This window comes from Colobus angolensis, unplaced genomic scaffold (genome assembly GCF_000951035.1).
Source record: "Colobus angolensis palliatus isolate OR3802 unplaced genomic scaffold, Cang.pa_1.0 Scaffold85, whole genome shotgun sequence".
In the NCBI taxonomy this organism is placed as follows: Eukaryota; Metazoa; Chordata; class Mammalia; order Primates; family Cercopithecidae; genus Colobus; species Colobus angolensis.
The window spans coordinates 6,495,908-6,502,041 of NW_012122376.1; positions in this window are offsets into that span (position 1 = coordinate 6,495,908).

Below are 6,134 nucleotides of genomic sequence, written 5' to 3' on the forward strand. Positions count from 1 at the left end.
AAGATGCTCAATAACCTGAATCATCAGGAAAATACAAATCCAAATTACAATAAGCTATCACCACACACCTGTTAGGGTGGCCACTATCAAAACAAACCAACAGAGAATAAGTGTTGGTGGGGATGTTGAAAAACTGGAATCCTTGTGCACTCTTGGTGGGGATATAAAATAGTGCAGTTGCTATGGAAAACAGTATGGTGGTTCCTCAAAAAATTAAAAATAGAACTAGCAGATGATCCAACAACCCTGCTGGGTATACATCCAAAAGTACTGAAACTGGGATCTTGAAGAGATATTTACATTCTCATGTTCATTGCAGCATTATTCATAACAGCTAAGCAGTAGAAGCAACCCAAATGTCCACTGATGGATGAGTGGATATAGAAAACACAGTGTGTATACATACAATGGAATACTATTCAGCCTTTAAAAAGAAGGAAAGTCTGTCATAATGCTTCAATATGGATGAACCTTAAGGACATTTTGTTAAGCAAAATAAAGTCAGTCCCAAAATGACAAATAATGCCTGATTCCACTTAACGTGAAGTATCTAGTGTAGTCAAACTGTTAGAAGCAGAAAGTAGAATGGTGGTTGGTGGTGGGGAGAGAAAAAGGGGGTTGTTCAATGCATAGAGAATTGTGGCTTTGTAAGATGATAAAGTTCTAGAGATCTGTTGCACGACAATGTGCACTTAGGGTAAGGTACAGTGGCTCACGCCTATAATCCCACCACTTTGGGAGGCCAAGGCGGGAGGATTGCTTGAGGCCAGGAGTTTGAGACCAGCCCTGGCAACGTAGCCAGACCCTGTCTCTACAAAAAATAAAAGATTTAGCTCGGCATTTTGGCACACACCTGTAGTCCCAGCTACTCAGGAAGCTGAAGTGGGAGGATCACTTGAGCCCAGGAGGTCGAGGTTGCAGGGAGCCCTGATGGTCCCACTGCACTCCAGAGTGGTAAAGCAAGACCCTTTCTCAAAAAAAAAGAAAAAAAGCATGTAGTTAATCCTGTACTGTACACTTAAAAACAGTTAAGATGGTAAATTTTATGTTTAACCTTAATAAAAAAAAGAGACAATGTTAGAAGAAACAGTAATTTGAAATGTTGAAATTCACATTTCAAAAAAAAAAAAAAAAAAGAGGAAGAAACCTCAGTACCTTACCAGGGCCAAGGAGCAGATGAAAGGAGCAACCACCAGCAAGCCAGGCAGTTCTTGCTGTCCCCGTCGCCTCCCTCGCCTGTCCCATGCACAGCACTGGTGGCTTCTCTCTCCCAGGTCAGCAGCCTGGAATGGGGAGGTGTCTACAGGGGGATGTTCCCTGGCATGGCCCTTGGGCCCCTCAGATCTTACACCCAAGGGGCTGAGAAAAGGAATCCCTAAGATCCCCTGGTCCCGGCCCTGCCGTCCTCAGTGCCCACCCCTGTCTTTCCTAGCTCCCTCTCCACTCATATCCACTCCCTGTCCTCACAAGGTAATCTTCGTATCACAACAAAGCTACCTTTAATTTGAGAGCCCCGAGGAAATGCTGAGCCAGGAAAAAAAAAGTTAGAAGCTCAAGATTTCAGCTGACTTAGCAAACCGAAGTTCCTAAGAATGCTGAGAATCCCAAAGCTGCTGGGGCACGGCGGGGAGGGGGAAGCCTCGAATGGGGTCAGGTGCCTGCTCTTGAGCTCCCACTCAGCAAAGCAAAATAATATAAACAGTTCTCAGCTGCCATCCCGAGGGCGCACACGTGCATGAGAGAAAATAAGTGCAGGGGAAAAAGCAACTCATCTGAGCCCATGTGGGTCCTGGGGCCAGACACACCTCACAATGGCCTTGAGGTTAAGTAGGAATCCTCACCGTGGGCCCAGAGACAGTGTGACCTATCCCGGTCACAGTTAGAAGGTGGTGGAACTGAGATCCGCAGCCCAATGCTTCACCAGGGGCTGGTGCAGCCTCTGAGGTGAGCTTTCCTCTCCACCTTCCAGTCAGATCGTCCACGGGGGAGTGGTGAAGAGGGTGCAGTCATCACCCCAACCCTCTCTCGTGGAGGCCTCCCCCATCTCATATCCCCGCGCACCTTGACACAGCCCTTTAGGGTTTCAAAAGAGAAGCCGGTTGAATAGAAACACACACTGCTCAGGGCCCACTGCAAAGCGTGCTAACAAGATGGGTGAGCTGACGCACGCCACTTCCTGGAGCATCCTAGGAACGGAGCCGCAGCCTGGGTGATGCTGGGGTAGCGAGGCAGCCAAGCATGGAGGTGGGCCTGAGGCCAAGCCTGGGATTCTGGGATTTAGTTTTCCATTCGTTTGTGTGGGCTATAATTGCACACAGTGCAAGCCTGATCCAACCTCCACGTCTCCATCCACAAAGGCACCTACGTGCAGCCCCTGGGTAGGAGGAGGACTGAGGCAAACCCCCTCTCCCTATGGAGGAATCTTTCTATAGCTTGGTCCCTGCCCCCAGGACATGAGGCAGGCCTGGCCAAACCCCTCGGGGCCAAGAGAGCTGGCCTACTTCTCCCGAGTCCCAGGCCACAAAGGCTCTTACCACTTCTTTGCCAAGTCCCTATAATCTTCATTGTCACGATCATCTCCACCATTGATGAAGCTTTACCATGTGCCCAGCAGCTGCGATCATCTTCTCTAACCTTCTTAGTAGTTGCACAGAATGGGCATTGTCAGACCCATGACATAGGTCTCCAGCTACAGGAATGATCTATTATATTCTGGGGCCACTGGCTTCTCAGCCTGAGTCACTCTTATCCAGAGGGACATAAGCTCTGTTAAGACACAGTTCTGCAGGGGAATTGGCTGCTTCCCTGAGTTTATCTGCTCTGGGCACTGTAATTTTGATGGCAGTCAGGCAGGGTCTGTTCAGTTCAGACACTTACCTGTAACAGCAAATAGAAACGTTCTTTTACTGGAGGCTTTGTAGACAGCACAACAAATTAGTTGAGAACAAGTGTAATCACAGCATGGAGGGAAAACAATAAACATTTTCTCGTAGTTATATTATTTACTCCAACCACTATTCTGGATGTCTCTTCCCTCCTCCTCGTTAGGCTGGGCTGACAGGCAGAAAGAGTGCAGCCCAGGGGCTGGATCACACACTCCAAAATGTACAGACTACTGAGAGGGGAGCGAAAGGGCCATCTATCAGTACAGCCTTAGAGGAAGGCTATTTGGCAACAAGCTTCCCAAACTTTAAAAATGTGCAAACCCTTTGAGAAAGAGAAAAGCAGCCCCTGGCATCCAGGGGGTAAACCATTTCACAAAACATCAGCACCAGACAGGCCACTTGGACTGCAGTGAATTAAAAAAGAAAAACCAGCCCACTCCGCAAATGTCTGCAGCCACACTGGCCATCATCCAAACCACAAAAAGGACCAACTCTCTCTCTCAATTCTGGCTAATATGCATGACTGTTGCTTCTCTACCACTTGCAGCTTTCTCTTACTCTAGTCCTCTCTTCTTGTAGGTCAGATTTATCGAGGCACCCAGTCTTAGAATTGCCAGACCAAAGCCCAGCTTCCTGAAATCCTCCCTGGAAAGACTAACCCAAGTCCGAATCCTATGCCTGCAGCCTTCCTAAGACCCTCCAACCGAGATGCTCAGGGCTTCCTCTGGCGTGTGCCTGGCTCACTTTTGCAATGAGCAATAAACCCAACTTGCTCAGCCACTGGTCCCAGTGGTCTCTGGCTGGAGTGCAGTGACATCTTTAACCCAGGTGATCCACTCTTAGGAATTTGACCTAAAGAATACTTACATTCATAAATATATGTAAGGACACTCATGTGGCATGCATAATGATACAAAAACATGGACACAATATAAATGCTCATCAGTACGGCAGGCAGGGTTGGTTAAACACATTTTGGCACATGGAATGCTATGCAGCCTTCAAAATGACAAAGAGCTATATTCATTGATATAAAAAGTTTACCATAACATGATGGTCACATTATAGTATTAGAGGAAAAAGTTCCCAAAACTGTATGCAGGATCACCACAGGTGGCTGCACACGGTGGTACTGGGTGGCACTTCTAAAAATACAAACAGGCCGGGCGCGGTGGCTCACGCCTGTAATCCCAGCACTTTGGGAGGCCAAGGCGGGCAGATCACGAGGTCAGGAGATCGATACCATCCTGGCTAACACAGTGAAACCCCGTCTCTACTAAAAACACAAAAAAATTAGCCGGGCGTGGTGTCGGGCACCTGTAGTCTCAGCTACTCGGGAGGCCGAGACAGGAGAATGGCATGAACCCGGGAGGCGGAGCTTGCAGTGAGCCGAGATCGCACCACTGCACTCCAGCCTGGGCGACAGAGCAAGATTCCATCTCAAAAAAAAAAAAAAAGAAATACAAACAACAAATAAGATATTTTATAGATGGAGAAAAAGGCCATAAAATGTACAAACATTAACAGTTTCTTGGTTTGGGGGTTATAAGGTTTTTTTCTTACCTGTTTTCTAATCTTTTTCACAATGGAAATGTTTTACTTAATGAGAAATAAGTTTCCAAGAGATAGAAGCTGGGTATTTCTGAGAACGTAGTCGAGGTCAGAATCTGGAGTGAGGCCAGAGCAGGGGTTTGGCCTAGAGAAGCGAGCACCTGGGTAAGGGGTCATGGCTGGGCCCTGGAACGTGCTGTGACCAGGAGGCTGGACCAAGCAAAGGATGTTGGCAGTGGGAAAGAGGCAGTCCCCTGCCCTGGCTTAGGGTGACTGGCAGGTGAGGGTCTCAGTGGCACCAGAGGCAGGCTCTGCTGGATAGATTGGGAAAGTGTAGCAGAAAGAAAACAAAGGATCTCAGAGCACAAAAGACACCATGCATCCCCGCACCCCAGAGCAGCCTGCCAGGCCAACAGCACATGTGTGGTCCTCTCTCCTTGGAGCTGTCTGACACAGCCGAACTTCATCCACCTTGTAAATCACAGAAAACACTCCCCACCCTGGCCCCAAAAAGCTGAGGCTGCCTAAGGCCTGTCCTGTTATGGGTGGGGGTTGTCCCCCTGTGAGAGGAGTAGCCTGTAGCCACCGTGCCGAGGCAGAGAGAGTTGAGCTCTGGGCCATCAGGGGCTCTCGTCTGCCTTCCAAGTTTACAGCCCACACCATACATCCCATTGACACACATGTAACCAAAAACACATGTCTACATCCTAATCCCTCCTACCTGTGAATGCGACCTTATTTGGAAACAGGGTCTTTGCAGATGTAACTGAGGATCTTGAGATGAGATCATCTTTGATTGGGGATGGCCTAAATCCAATGCTGGTGTTCTTATAAGAAAGGAGGGAAATCGCAAACACAGCAAGAAGGTCACGTGAAGACAGAGGCAGAGATTGGGGTGCTGCAGCTACACACCAAGTGACACCAAGGAGAGCCAGCAGCCACCAGTTGCTGGAAGAGGAATGCGACAGATTCCTACAGAGCCTCTTGGGGGAACCCACCCCACTAACACTTTGATTTTGGGCTTCTGGCTTCCAGAACTGAGAATAAATTTTGCCATTTGAAGCTGCAGATGTTTGCAGTGATTTGTTAACGACAGCCCTAGGAAACGATTGCACCTTTTTATTATTATTATAAGTTCTAGGGTACATGTGCACAACATGCTGGTTTGTTACATATGTATATATGTGCCATGTTGGTGTGCTGCACCCATTAACTCGTCATTTACTTTAGGTATATCTCCTAATGCTATCCCTTCCCCATACCCCCTCCCCACAATAGGACCCGGTGTGTGATGTTCCCCTTCCTGTGTCCAAGTGATCTCATTGTTCAAGTCCCACCTATGAGTGAGAACATGTGGTTTTTGGTTTTCTGTTCTTGCAATAGTTTGCTGAGAATGATGGTTTTCAGCTGCATCCATATCCCTACAAAGGGCACGAACTCATCCCTTTGTATGGCTGCATAGTATTCCATGGTGTGTATGTGCCACATTTTCTTAATCCAGTCTGTCACTGATGGACATTTCAGTTGATTCCAAGTCTTTGCTATCATGAATAGTGCTGCAATAAACATACGTGTGCATGTATCTTTATAGCGGCATGATTTATAATCCTTTGGGTATATACCCAGTAACGGGATGGCTGGGTCAAATGGTATTTCTAGTTCTAGATCCTTGAGGAATCACCACACTGTCTTCCACAA